The 14,560-nt window shown below is 48.8% G+C and overlaps 1 protein-coding gene across 1 annotated transcript in view; it reads right to left on the bottom strand.

Moving 5' to 3' along the window:
* The window catches only part of SLC36A1 (solute carrier family 36 member 1), a 286,699-nt gene that overhangs the window by 31,487 nt on the left and 240,652 nt on the right, over positions 1 to 14,560 (bottom strand). The gene's annotated exons all lie outside the window — the stretch shown is intronic.

Raw genomic sequence — 14,560 nt, 5'->3', positions numbered from 1 at the left:
GAAAGGCCAAAGGGATAGATTTCCAATCGCTAGATCAAAGTATTGCTGGAAATAACAACTCTGTCCTTTGGAGTCCTTTTTCATCCCACCAGAAATGAGTGTCTACACATGATAGAACTTCACCACCTTGGGAAGGAGAAGGGATGAAGAGGACCAGCTCAGTCTGTTCTGCCTGCCAAGAGTGAGCATTTGAAGGATCTGAGGGGAATTCCCTGGAGGTCCAGTGGTTAGGACTCTACACTTTCACTGCCGAGGGCCCGGGTTCAATCCCTGATCAGGGAACTGAGATCCCACAAGCCGTGCAGCATGGCCAAATTAAAAAAAAAAGATGTTACAATATCACTGAAGGACCTGAGGAGGAGAGTCCATGTCAAGAGTCTATTGAGGACACGATACATAAGACATTTGGGTTTAGCCACAAGCAGAGCTGCCTCTAGGGTGTACATGGCCTTGGCCAAATTTTGGGGGGTGGGTTACAGCCCCTATCTATATAAATAATTTGATTTTTTTAAAAAGAAAGAGATGGACTTCCCAGCTGAGTCAAATTCCTGAAAGGATCCTTCTCAGAAACTCCATACATCTCATTGGCTAGAAAATGAATACTGCGGGAGAGAATTCTGCAAGGGTTTCAAGCAAGGCAGGGACACGAAGTGATGTGCATTTTAAAGGAGTCATTCTAGGGGCTTCCCTGGTGGCGCAGTGGTTGAGAATCTGCCTGCCAATGCAGGGGACACGGGTTCGAGCCCTGGTCTGGGAGGATCCCACATGCTGCGGAGCAACTAGGCCCGTGAGCCACAATTACTGAGCCTGCGCGTCTGCAGCCTGTGCTCCGCAACAAGAGAGGCCGCGATAGTGAGAGGCCCGCACACCGCGATGAAGAGTGGCCCCGCTTGCCGCAACTAGAGAAAGCCCTCACACAGAAACGAAGACCCAACACAGCCAAAAATAGATAGATAAATAAATAAATAAATAAATTTATTTAAAAAAAAAAGGAGTCATTCTAGTTGCTGGGTGGAAGGGGCAAGAGTGGAAAGAATATCAAAGAGGGAGTTGCAGACTCAGTTCCTGGCCTTGATGATATTCAAATTAACCATGTGACCTTGAACAAGTCTCTCCTCCTGCCTGGGCCTGAGTTACCTCGTTTCTTAAATTGGGTTGGACGTGACAAGCACTCAGTCCCCTTCCCCTTAGGAGGCTGACGTACCAGAGGTGGTTGCCTGTGGGCCTGGCAGTTCTCAGGGCAGATTCCATGCCCTGGAGAAGCATCTCTGGGAGGCTCTCCTGTCCTTTATCTCCTTAACCCCACAGCTCTGAAAGGCACCTGCCTTCAGGCCTTGGCGCCCAGGTTCCGGAAGGAGGGAGGAGGCCCGGCCCTGGCTCCTGTGTGCCCCTCCACCTGCCCCGGATCTGCCTGTTCCTGCTCCATCTGTCTCCTCCACGTCTGCCTCTTCTCTGCTTTCTCCGGCTCCCTCCCAGCCTCCCAGCCAGACTTCCAAGAGCACCACGCCCAGCCCGTGCCAGCCTCCGGGCTCAGTGAGGACAAGGAACAGGCGTGCACCACTCTCGGTCCTGCCTCAAGGGCCTTCCTTCAAACGTCGTCGCTTTCCCTACTTGTGCCACTCTTGATGCCGTCTGTCTCTCTTTGGTGGTTTCTTCCTCTCACAGTCTCTCTTTGCCTTTCCCTCTATGTCTGATTCCCTCTTTTAAAAGCATAAAATGGGCTTCCCTGGTGGCGCAGTGGTTAAGAATCCGCCTGCCAATGCAGGGGACACGGGTTCAAGCCCTGGTCCCGGAAGATCCCATATGCCACGGAGCAACTAAGCCCATGCACCACAACTACTGAGCCTGTGCTCTAGAGCCCACAAGCCACAACTACTGAACCCACGTGCCACAGCTACTGAAGCCTGTGCACCTAGAGCCTGTGTTCCGCAACAAGAGAAGCCACCACAATGAGAAGCCTGTGCACCTCAACAAAGAGTAGCCCCCGCTCGCCGCAACTAGAGGAAGCCCACGCACAGCAACGAAGACCCAACGCAGCCAAAAATAAATTAATTAAATAAATAAAATTTAAAAAAAAATAAAATAAAAAAAATAAAAGCATAAAATAACAGGCGATTACATGTCCATAAAAAATGCAATACAGAAGTATTAAGAAGTAAGCATAAAGTCCCTTTCACCTCCATTTTCCACTCCAATCCACCCCCTCTCCAGAAGCCACCACTATTTATGGTTTCGTGTGATGCATGGCCAACACTGCATTCTGCTTTTAGCCCTTATGTCTCTCTTTCTCTCTCTCTCTGACTTTGTGTATGGGTTTGACTGGGTCTCAGTCCCTCTGCCTTTATCTCTGTCTGTGTCTCTCTGTGTTTCTGTCTCTTTTGTTTTTTTTCCTCTCTCTCTGACTCTCTGTATGGGTTTGACTGGGTCTCAGTCTCTCTGCCTTTATCTCTCTTTTTTTTTTTTCTTTTGGCTGCACCATGACTTGAGGGATCTTAATTCCCCGACCAGGGATTGAATCCAGGCTCCGGCACTGAAAGCGCCGAGTCCTAACCACTGGACCGCCAGGGAATTCCCATCTCTGCCTTGGTCTCGTTCTGTTTCTCTGTGTTGCTTTCTCCTGCCAGTCTGCCTGTGTCTCTCTCTCTTTCCCTTTCTCTCTCTGTCTCTGCGTCTCACTCTCACTCTTCATCTGCCTCATTCTATTTTTGCTTCTCTTGTTAAAAATATAGTTTTTTTTAAAGTTAAAAACACAACTTGCATAAAAATAAAAAATGGGCACATGTCAGTGATTTATTTAACCTGTTAATGAGGGAATAAGCAGGGTGGTAAAGCTGATTCAAGGAGAGTTCAAAGAGAGATCATGTCTACACAGGCACTGAAGGAAGGCTGGAAAAAGTCTGCTAGGTCATATACAAAACTGGTTAATGTCCTACAAGGCATTAAAACTGTAACCTCTGGGCTTCTTTCTTTAACTGGACAGAAATCTATGAGTTAATATGTAACTTCAGAGCCAAACCCCTAATCAATAGTAAACAGCAAGTCAAACAACAATATATCCCCTAGAGAAGCAGATCTTTGGACAGGCGTGTTAACCAAGCTTCAGTCTAACGTCAAGAGGATACGCAGGGACTTCCCTGGTGGTTCCAGTAGTTAACACTCTGTGTTTCCACTGCAGGGGGTGCGGGTTCGATCCCTGGTTGGGGAACAAGCCACGCAGCACAGCCCAAAAAATTTTTTTTTAAATAAAAAAGATAAAAGACCTCTTAGCTTAGTACATTCATTTATTAAAAAAAAAAAAAAAGAGGATATGCAGTCACCCTTTTGTCTTATTGCTAACTTTTGAGTCGTTTTCTCCACATTTGTTTCTCTGTGTCTGCCTCTTCCCCTCTCTCCTCACCTCTGTCTCTCTCTTGATCATGACAGACTCTGCCGGTGTCTCTCTCTTCCTCTGTCCGAGCCTGTCTCCCTTTCTCGCTTTGACTGTGTTCCTCTGTCTTGATTTCACAAACTCATTTTAGTCACCTTTACCTGGGAGTCAGCCATGTGCCAGGACCCACACAGGAGCTACAGGGAAAGGCCAGAGCTGAACCCCAGAGCTGACATGCCCCTGCCACTCTGTCTGAATTTCTTTTTAGCCTTGGAAGGACATCAAATGGAAATTCTGAGCACTTGGAGGAAAGGAGCTGAGGGTGTGGGACGTGGCAGGAGAAGGGAGAGCTGTCGTGGGCTGTAGCAAGCTCCTGGCTTCAGCCGGCTGGGGCAGAGATGATTTCACACCACAAAAATGTCTGAATCAGGAGAATAATCCAACTTGGGATACGGCTGGGAAGCGGGCCGTTTAGTGGGGGAGGGCAGGGGGTGGAGATCTCAGTGCTGCAACCAGGGGCCAAGATGGGTGGCTGGCTACAATTCCTCACGGCCCTGGGATTTCAGGAAAGAAACCATTTCTCCTCCCACATTGCAAGTGAGGGCGCACAGCTGGGTCTCTCGAGAGACAGCGGGACAGACTTAGGGTTGCCACCCTGGAGGATCGTAAGTCTCCACTAGCAAACCTGAGGACCTGAAGGAGGGAGAGAAGCAGGAGCCAGAATAGAAAAAGAAGAGGAAACACTGAACTGAAAGGCTGGAAGGCCTTGAGTTAAATGACTTGTGATTTTCAAGAGTTATTTAGCTGCAGAACCTGATTAAAATAGCCAAACAGCTGCCTCTGGGGGGTCTAAGGAGGGAACCTGAGTGCCCTCATCTTGGTCCTCATCCTCTGCTGTTTGGAAATTACGATCTAACCCGACAGCCTCATTTTACAAGTGAGCTAACTGCCCAGAGAGGGGAGATGACTTGCCCAAGTCATTTACAGAGTTAGGAACTCAGGCCCCTTGATTCTTGGTCCACTGCTTTTTTCAAAAAGATGGGAAAGGGGCTTCCCTGGTGGCACAGTGATTAAGAATCCGCCTGCCAATGCAGGGGACACGGGTTCGTGCCCCGGTCCGGGAAGATCCCACATGCCGCGGAGCGGCTAGGCCCGTGAGCCACAACTACTGAGCCTGCGCGTCTGGAGCCTGTGCTCCGCAACAAGAGAGGCCGCGATAGTGAGAGGCCCCGCGCACCGCGATGAAGAGTGGCCCCCGCTTGCCGCAACTGGAGAAAGCCCTCGCACAGAAACAAAGACCCAACACAGCCAAAAATAAATAAATTAATTAATTAAAAAAAAAAACTTAAAAAAAAAAAAAGATGGGAAGGACAGAAAGAGGAGGGGCCCAGGCGAAAAGGAAGAAGAAAAATGAGAAAATGGAGGAGAAGAGGAACAGATTAGCGGAGAGAAGGAAGCAAGAGGCTATGTCTCTTGAAAGTTTTCAAAACCAGAAAGTAAGACATTGGCCCTTCTCCCAGAAGAATACAGAAGAGGGATGGTCCATTCCCCTAAAGAAAGGTGAACCAGCCCCTATCAGTAAAGGTGCCAAACTGGTGGCCAATGGAGAGATTCCTCCTGAAGTTGAGTTTTGTTTGGAGGGCAAAACATTTTTAAAAAGGGCAGAAGGGGGACTTCCCTGGTGGTCCAGTGGTGAAGACTTCACCTTCCAATGCAGGGGGTGTGAGTCCGATCCCTGGTCGGGGAACTAAGATCCCCCATGCCTCGCAGCCAAAAATCCAAAACATAAAATAGAACCAATAATGTAACAAATTCAATAAAGACTTTAAATAATTAATTAATTAATTAATTAAAAGGGCGGAAGGGATCTGAGAGCCTCTGGGCAGGGCATGTTCTCTCCAGGTTGCTCAAGGCCCAGCCAATCCTTAGAGGGGCTGCTCACATCCATCATCTGCCTGCCCCTGAAGATGATAAATTTACCTCCCTGGTAACCCTTGTTTCTCCTCCAGGGATGTACCGGGCTGGTGGATGGAGCCCCTTCCTCATGGCTGCCTACCTGGGGTGAGCGGACTGCAAGCTTCCGGGGAGTGGGTCTGACATCCTCCAGGGCTCATGCGTGGCTCCTGGAGACCTCCCCTTTCCCACGGGGCCTGGTATAGTTTGTGAGTTTGTGATACTCCGTGTCTGGGACAGATTACCCTCTTTCTCTCTCTTCATTTTTTCTTCACCCATAAAGCCAGTGGACTAAAAATAAATTTGTACATTTCAATTTTTTTTTTTTTTAAGCAGCGAACCCATTCTAGGAAATGAAATCTTAGGCAAAAGTCTGATGTGTCAGACAGATAAAAGTAGTTCTGCTCTAGATAACTAATAAGAACCTGCTGTATAGCACAGGGAACTCTACTCAATATTCTGTAATGGCCTATATGGGAAAAGAATCTACAAAAAAAAAAAAAGAGTGGATGTATGTATATGTATAACTGATTCACTTTGCTGTGCACCTGACACTAACACAACATTGTAAATCAACTCTACTCCAAAAAAAAAAGTAGTTCTGCTCTGGTTGAAGGCAGGGATGCACTGGGACCTAGAGACCTGCCCCTTTGGCCTTCTTTCCGTCCTCTTAAGACTCTTGCATGAAACTCTTATAGAAGGCAGTTTGAACACCACTGGCTTGGAAAGTCTCGAAGATTCATTACAAGAAGTTGCTGTCTGAGAACAGAAGGCAGAAGTGGGGAGAGGTGACATATTGGGGCGGTGTTAGATCAGTCTCAGAAGAGAGTGATGCGACCTGCCTTATCCAGGCAATGGTGGGGAAAAAAGAGACTTGTGTTGGAGATGGGGGTAGAGGTTCTACCGGTTCATCCAGATCTCCCTTCCATGTCCCCTATCTGCCCAGCCCTGGGACCCGGAAAAGACCAATGGAGGCTCCAGGCTGCCCCCCAGGTCGGCTGAGTCACAGCACCGGCTGCCACGTTGCTGGGCTGGCGGGGCTGTCATTACTCCTGGATCTACAGCTGCTAAAACTGAAGAGAGGCTTGGTTTGCGGGCCACGTCAGGGAACATGTAAGAGCTGCCACGTTGTTGGGTTGGGTTATTGGGCTTTCCACCTCCTTCAGAAAAGATTTCCAGGCGTGTGGGGTTTCTGAAGAAAATTGGTGCCTGCGTGGGAGTGTTCCCTGGACCTGGACCAGCAGCTGCAATGGTACAGAGCCAGGGGTGGGAGGAGGCAGAACTAATCCATCGTCGAGCTCCTCCAACCCCACCCAGGGCTGCGGGGAGACAGCTCAGGCCAGAGAGAGCCTGGCATCCTCAGTCATGGATACAGAACCTTAGAGAAAGAATAAAAGGCTATGAAACCGGTATACAAATCATTGACATTTAGAGAGTGCTTGTCCACACCAACAACAGAAGGTGTTTTCTCAGCGTGCTTTAACAGAGCAATAGCCAAAGATTCTTTAGCTTGGGTCAAGTCCCAAGCTCTGCCATTTACTGGCCACGTGACCCAGGACAAGTCACTTCACCTTCCTGGACTTTATTTTCTCTTTGGACAGGGGCATTGGATCAAATAGGCATCCCCCAAAGGTATTTTCATGGACAACACGAGTTCTGTGGGACGCATTCAGAAGTTCATGGAAAACAGAGATGTGTAAATGTTAGATGGAGTTAACAGGTTTCTTTTCTGCAGAACTTTTCAGAGGCTTTAATGCTCTCATGTGCCTGAGGAATAGCTATGAGGAAGGTGGCAGATGCCACATTTCCCAAACTCGCTTGAACCCAGGGTCCCCCTTTTTATCTGAGGACTAATAGTTTGTGGACATGCTTTGGGAAATGTTTAATGATCTAATGGTAAGATAGCTCACATTTATTGATAGTGTAGGATATGAACAGTGAGCCAAACACGTTACCTATATGATCTCATTTAATCCTCACAAGGTAAAGGGGAGAGTTACACGTTACACTTGAGAAAACTGAACGTGGAGGTGAAATAACATGCCCCCAGTTTTAGAGTTAAGTCACTTGCTACAGGATCCAGGCCCAGCGATCTGACTCCAAGGCCGGGACTTTTGACTTTGCTCTTGCTAACTGACTGTCTGAAACCCACGCTCGCTTGAATCTTACACTGACTTTGCACCCAGGAGGGTCAGATAATTATGCTCACTTAACAGACAAGAAAACTGAGGTCGGGGCTTCCCTGGTGGCGCAGTGCTTAAGAATCCGCCTGCCAATGCAGGGGGCACAGGTTCGAGCCCTGGTCCGGGAAGATCCCTCATGCTGCAGGGCAACTAAGCCCGTGCACCACAACTACTGAGCCTGCGCTCTAGAGACCATGAGCCACAGCTACTGAGCCCACGTGCCACAACTACTGAAGCCCGGGCGCCTAGAGCCCGTGCTCCGCAACAAGAGAAGCCACTGCTCTGAGAAGCCCGCACACCGCAACGAAGAGTAGCCCCTGCTCGCTGCAACTAGAGAAAGCCCACGTGCAGCAACAAAGACCCAGTGCAGCCAAAAATAAAATAAATAAAATAAATAAATTTTAAAAAAGAAAAAGAAACCGAGGTGGAGAGGAAAGATGGGCCACTCAAGGACAGACTACAGGCAGGGCCACAGGGCACAGGTCCTACTAAGGGCAGAACCTAACTGAAACTCAATCACTTCTCCTTGGGTGGGTTTGTGTCAACGCGAGGAAGTGCAGCCAACACATCGTGAACCGTTTGTCACCTCAACGAAGAAGGAGTTGGCTCGGTAAGCTCTCCCTGGACCCCGGGTGGAGGCAGCTGGTTAGTGGAAAGAGCCTCGGACCAAGGGTTAAGTTTGGAATTGTCATTTCAGCAACACATGGGCCACCAGGGTGACCATGAGCAGGACATCCTGTCTGCTCAAGCCCCGAATGTGCTTAGTAAATTCTGACTTTTCTACCTGAGAGACTGACTGTGCCGCTCCGTAAGACAATGGGAATAAGAGTCCTTTGTGAATAGCAAAAAGCTGAGGGAAAATCTGAATTTGCCCAGTGGGAGTGTGCAAGTGGGGAGGGGTGCTGACATGAAACTTCATCCTCCTCTCCCTTTGGCCTTGCCCTGGTCAGTGGCCACTTTGCCCAGGGGACCAAGGGCCAGATGACAATGGGGTCTTTGTGCCCTTCAGCCAATAGGAGGGCTGGCCCAGGAAAAGATACAGTAGCAGGACGACAGGCTGAGTCAGTCTCCATGTGCCCAGGCCGTCTTAGCTTGGCAGCCTTGACCTTCAGCCAGATGCACAAAGGGTGCGTTTCAGAGTTTTGATACATAATCTTCAGCCCAAAGGATCAGCTGGTCCAGTCCCTGACTCCAGAGACTTGGAGCAGCCAGAGCTGGCCTCCGCCTGGGCCTGGAGTTGGGAGACCAGGGCTCTAGGCCTAGCTGTCTACACTGTGACCTTGGGCTCTACGATCGCCAATTTCCCCAGCCATACAAGGAGGTGTAGGTTTGGATAGGGCTGAAGGGCCTTATCAGCTCTAAACTTTGAAAGACTAGGAGAGAGTCAGCCTGAGCTCAAAGGATGGGTGGGTTTGGGGCAGATGGGGGAAGGGAGGCAGCCTCACCAAGAGCACGGCATAGGCAGAGCTCTGATTAGGGAAGCTATGGGGAGTTGAGGTCTGGAGTTAATCTACTTGTGTGGATTCCTGGCTTTACCACTGTGGGACTTGGAACAAGTTATGTAGTTCCCTGAACCTTGGTTTCCTCATCTTTGGAATGGAAATGGTCATTGTACCTACCTAGGGTAGACTAAATCATGCCCCCCCCACCGCCCCGCCAAAGATGTCCATTTCTTATTCCTGTAACTATAAATATGGCTAAAGGGACCAACTTTGCAGGTGAAGTTAAGGCTTTGGAGATGGGAAAATTATCCTAGATTATCCGGGTGGGCCCAATGTAATCACAAGAGTCTCTATAGGAGGGAGGCAAGAGGGTCAAAGCCAGAAAAAGGAGATGCAACAATGGAAGCAGAGGTTGGAATGATGTGCTTGGAGGGATGGAGAATGGGCCACAAGCCAAGGAATGCGGGTGGCCTCTAGAAGCTGAAAAAGACAAGGAAGCAGATTCTCCCCTCAAGCCTCCGGAAGGAACCCAGCCCTGCCGACACCTTGATTTTAGGACTTCTGACCTCCAGAAATGTAAAGTAATAAATGTGTGTTTTAAGTCACCAAGTTTGTGGTAATTTCTTATAGCAATAATGGAAAACTAACATCCTACCTAAGTGTGTATATTAAGTGAAGATTAAATGAGAGGATGGACATAAGTGTCTTCCCCAGTGTCTGCTGAGAAATATTGGATATTATTCTCTCTCTTCCCAGTTTACTCATAATTGTTCCAACGGGACATGGTCCCCCCATAGGCCCTCAAGTTCCCACATGCAAAACTCAATAAGTTTTTTACCTGCAAGCCCCTTTAGGATTTACAGCCTGGAGATCTGAACCACTGAGATCCTGACACTGTTTCCGCTGTGAGGCCTTAGGGGATGTTTCCTGGCACTGCTTTTATTTATTTAACTTTCTGCTTGGTGGCCTTCCTTCCTGAGAGAAGTTAAATCCACAAGAGCCTCCCTGATCTATTCCAGAGATCAGACCTCTCTCTCCCTGTCCTGGTATTTCTGCCTGTACATGGGAACACTGGTTGCCCACCTGGCCCCAGTCCAGCTCCCAGAGATGGTCCATCAGGTGGTGCAGGTGACACAGACTCTGGAGTTACGAGCAGAAAGACAAGCAGGTTCTCAGAGGGGTTGAGATTCTGCCTCTGAGCCAGGGCGCAGGAGACCTGGTTTTGAGCCCCAGCTCCACTGGGTGATTCGGGCCTCAGTTTCCCTGTATCTACAACATAGGTTCTAAGCCCTAGCCTGACTCCCTCACAGGACGGCTCTGTCATTCACTGAGAAAGGAGACGAAGAAGTACTTTGGAGTGGCCGAAAGGGTGTAAAAATAATAGGCATGAAGCAGAGGAAGAGGATGGAGAGAAGGAAGACGAAGGCCAGGAGGAGAAGGGAAATCTCTGATCGGTAATTCTAGCTACACTTTCAGTCACTTGAAGAAGTCAAGCTCTCCCCGCCCAGAGTCTTGGCGCTTATTCACCCCTTGCCTGGAATACTCCTCCCCTAGCCCTTCTCACTGACTCATGATTCAACTTTTTTCTTCTCAGAATTGGCCTCCTCCAAAGGCTTACCCCGACTACCCTATCTAAATAGTCCCCCCACTACTTTCTCAAGTCATCTTGTTTAGTTCATTATAGAATTGATGACAACCTGAAACTCGTTTATCACCTGCCTCCGGCTGTGAGAATGTAAAAGGCATGAGGACAGCCTTTGTCCTACTTATTGCTATGGCCTCGTGCAGTGGAGTCCACGAATGAGTGATGGAGGCCAGCTGATGTCCTGGGAGGTGTGGGGAGCCTGGACGCCATGCACCTGTGGGTACTGCCCTGGCGTTCTAAAGCTGTGCTGGGTGCTAAGTCAGGAAGGGCGGGATCAAGGTAGCGGGGGTGGTACCTAAAGGAACACTGCTGGTGAGAGGGTGGAAGGGGTGGTGGGCAGCTGGCAGGGACCCCAAGGCGCTGACTTCTCATTCTGCAAGCTGAAAAGCTGATCCAATCTGATGCTGGGCCAGCAACATACTCAGCTAGGGAGATGGGCACCAAGTGGCTGTGTAGTCCAGAGTCCACAGATAGCAGAGCTGGAGGAGAACTTAGGAGAGGGTACAGTGTAGTGGTTAAGGATTTGGGCTCTGGTATCCCTTAAACCTGGATTTGAATCTCTGATTTGACCATGTATTCGGTGCATGAGCTTGGGCAAATTATTGATCTGAAATTCACTTTCCACGTCTCTAAAATGGGGATAATAATAGTTCCTATTTTATAAAGGTTAGGTCAGAAAATACGTGCCAATCACCTAGCTCAGTGCTCGGCACATAGTAGGTGTTTAATAAATGCTGGCTCTCATTACTACTGTTATGCTGTCCAATCTACTTACCGATGGAAAAAGTGTAGCTCAGACGGGAACGGGGATGAGCCCTGTGTCACTTGGTGACTCAGTGGCAGAGTGGGGACTGGCACCCAGATCTAGCACATCTGGCCCAGCTGCACGTCTCTCCCCTCTCTTGGTGGTGCCCTTGCTGGTGGCAGGAGGACCAGCCTTAGTCCTAATGGTCTCACTCCCTAGGTCAAAGTCATCTTGCTTCAGAGGCTCCTGTCTTCCCAGGGTGCTCTCACCCCTAGAGAGAAAGCCTACCAAGTTTTCCTCTGAGGGATCTGGGCTCAGGGTTCCCCCACAGGGGCTTGGGAATGGCCCCCAAACAGGATCTCTGTCCCAGAGCTTTAGCCTGGACCCAACCGGCTTTCCAGTTCCTGAACCGAAGGCCATATGGGAGCTCCAGCCAAACACTGGGAATGGTTCCATCAGCTCATTCTCATCAGCGTCATTATCTTAGTTCATGAAGGAAAACACGAAGTTTAAGTTAATTTTAGCCCCCGCGATCCCTGGGAGCTATAGCAACCGATCCTATAAAAACATACATCTGGAGGCTTCCCTGGTGGCGCAGTGGTTGAGAATCTGCCTGCCAGTGCTGGGGACGCGGGTTCGAGCCCTGGTCTGAGAAGATCCCACATGCCGTGGAGCAACTGGGCCCGTGAGCCACAACTACTGAGCCTGCGCGTCTGAAGCCTGTGCTCCGCAACAAGAGAGGCTGCGACAGTGAGAGGCCCCCGCACTGCGATGAAGAGTGGCCCCCACTTGCTGCAACTAGAGAAAGCCCTCGCACAGAGACGAAGACCCAACACAGCCAAAAAAATAAATAAATATAAAAATAAATAAATAAATTTTTAAAAAACCCAAAAAACATACATCTGTCCAGACTGCAAACAGGTACCCGAGGAGTCTGCCAGCACCCTGTAGTGAAAAGCCGAGGCAGAGAACGCACTTTTGGCCTCTGGACCAGGCAGGGGTCTTGGGGGTCAGTTGGAACAGAGAAACTTTCATAGATTCCTGACCAGTCCCTTTGGAAACCTGAAGGAAGCCATGGACCTTCTCTGAAGAAAAATGCACAGACGCCCAGACTTTTGCAGGTTTGAGGATCTCTCTCTCTCTTTTTTTTTTTAACTTTTTATTTTATAGTGGAGTATAGTTGATTAACAATGTTGTGCTAGTTTCAGGTGTACAGCAAAGTGATTCAGTTATACACATACACGTATCTATTCTTTTCAAATTCTTTTCCCATTTAGGTTGTTACAGAATATTGAGCAGTGTTCCCTGTGCTATACAGTAGGTCCTTGTTGGTTATCCATTTTATATTTAGTAGTGTGTATATGTCAATCCTAAATTCCAAATTTATCCCTCCCCCCAACCCTTCCCCCCTGGAAACCATAAATTCCTTCTCTAAGTCTGTGAGTCTGTTTCTGTTTTGTAGATAAGTTCATTTGTATCTTTTTTTTTTTTAAGACTCCACATATAAGTGATATCATATGATATTTGTCTTTCTCTGACTTACTTCACTTGAAGACCAGTGAAGACCAGTGTTGGGCACTATTGCAGGGTAACCCTAGGTAAAAGACAACTCCCATACTGATTGACAGCCAGCTTCATGTTGGCCACTGCTCTAGACACTTGGAGCACTGCAGCAACTAAGACACGAGAAGCCCCTATCCTCATGGAGTGTCTGTCTAGTACAGTTGACAAATAGCTCCTGATCGTGACATGTGCCAGGAAGGAAACAAAACAGTGTAAGGTGTTGAACTATGCCTGTGAGAGAGGGGGTCAGGAAGGGCCTCTCTTAGGAGATGACATTAGAACAGAGACCTGAAGGGTGAAAAAACTCCAGGTACACAAAATCAGATGGAGGAAAGTTCCCGGCGGAGGTAAGAGCAAGTGCAAAGATCCTGGGGTGGGAATAACGTTGTGGTTGTTGAGGAAATGAAAGGAAGCCAGTGTGGCTGGAGTAGAGTAAAAAAGGAAGAGAGTGGCAGCAGGAGAGGATGGCCAAGGCGGTGGAGGCCATACTGTATAGAAGTTTATGAGAATGTTCTCTGCCTTCTCCCTTTCCATGTTATTCAAACCCAGTTCATGCTTTGAGAGCCACCTATTCCAGGAAGCCTTCTCCGCCTGCTCCAACTCAGAGATCCTGCCACTCTGAACCCCTGGGGATAAACCTCAGAGTCTGTACCACTCATGTGAGTGGGTGGATGCCTAAGGCATGCCCTCTCAGCAAGATTCAAAGCTCCTTGAGGACAAGGACCAGATATTAATTCTTATACTTCTCAAAGTACTAGGCCTGCACTCATAAATATTCATACACTCATCAATATTCTCATAAATATTCAACTGAGACCTGTTGCACCAAGAAGCTCATACAGCCTAAGAGTGAACCAAGCTGAATGTAGACTCAGCCTGCCTACCCCACTTCTAGCCACGTGATCTTGAGCAAGTAACTCAGTCTCTTTGCACCTCTGTTTCCTGATTAGTAAAATAGGCATAATAACAATATCTATGAAAATTCTAAGTCCTCAGTAAACCTTGGCCATTGTTACCTCTGTGATTGTAATCAATATCATCAATTACCTTATCGGTTCTATACTGATGACATAGATCCCCCAGCTAGAAAGCTAACCCCTTCTGTGTCCATTAGCTGGTGCAGCTAGAGTTTGAGTGGCTATTTTTAGACCATATCCCGAATCATCAGCGATGACGCATCAATGGCAGCTTCTTTAGTCTGTATAGAGGCTAGTCCTAGCCTTGCCTTTGTCACAGATACAACCCCCTCTAATTACTCTGCCCTCCTCAGCACTGACTAATGTTAGGGAGGCTCTTGTAAAGATCACTGGTCATACAATCAAGACCCTTGGGCCTGGCTCTGCCCCTGGGAACCTTGGGTGATCCCTTGCCTCTCCAGGCCTCAGTTCCCCCTCTGAACAAGGAGAAGGCTGTTCTAGGTGATTTCTGCAGCCCCTTCTAGCCCTGGCGCACCGCTCCGTCAGTCTGTTTAGGCAACAGCTCCAGAACCCGTGTGGCAGGCGCGGGTAGGGGAGGCGGGTCAGGACAGCCCAACGCAAGGAGAGGAAGAAAGAAATGGAAGACAGAGACAGCTTTGGCTGTGGGGAGAAGGGGAGGGGGAGGGAGGGGAAGGAGGAGACACAGGAGGAGGAGGGACCGCGGGGTGGAGGGGGAGACCCAGCC

Source organism: Balaenoptera musculus, chromosome 3 (genome assembly GCF_009873245.2).
Source record: "Balaenoptera musculus isolate JJ_BM4_2016_0621 chromosome 3, mBalMus1.pri.v3, whole genome shotgun sequence".
NCBI classification, from domain to species: domain Eukaryota; kingdom Metazoa; phylum Chordata; class Mammalia; order Artiodactyla; family Balaenopteridae; genus Balaenoptera; species Balaenoptera musculus.
This window is presented reverse-complemented; position numbering and strand designations above follow the sequence as displayed.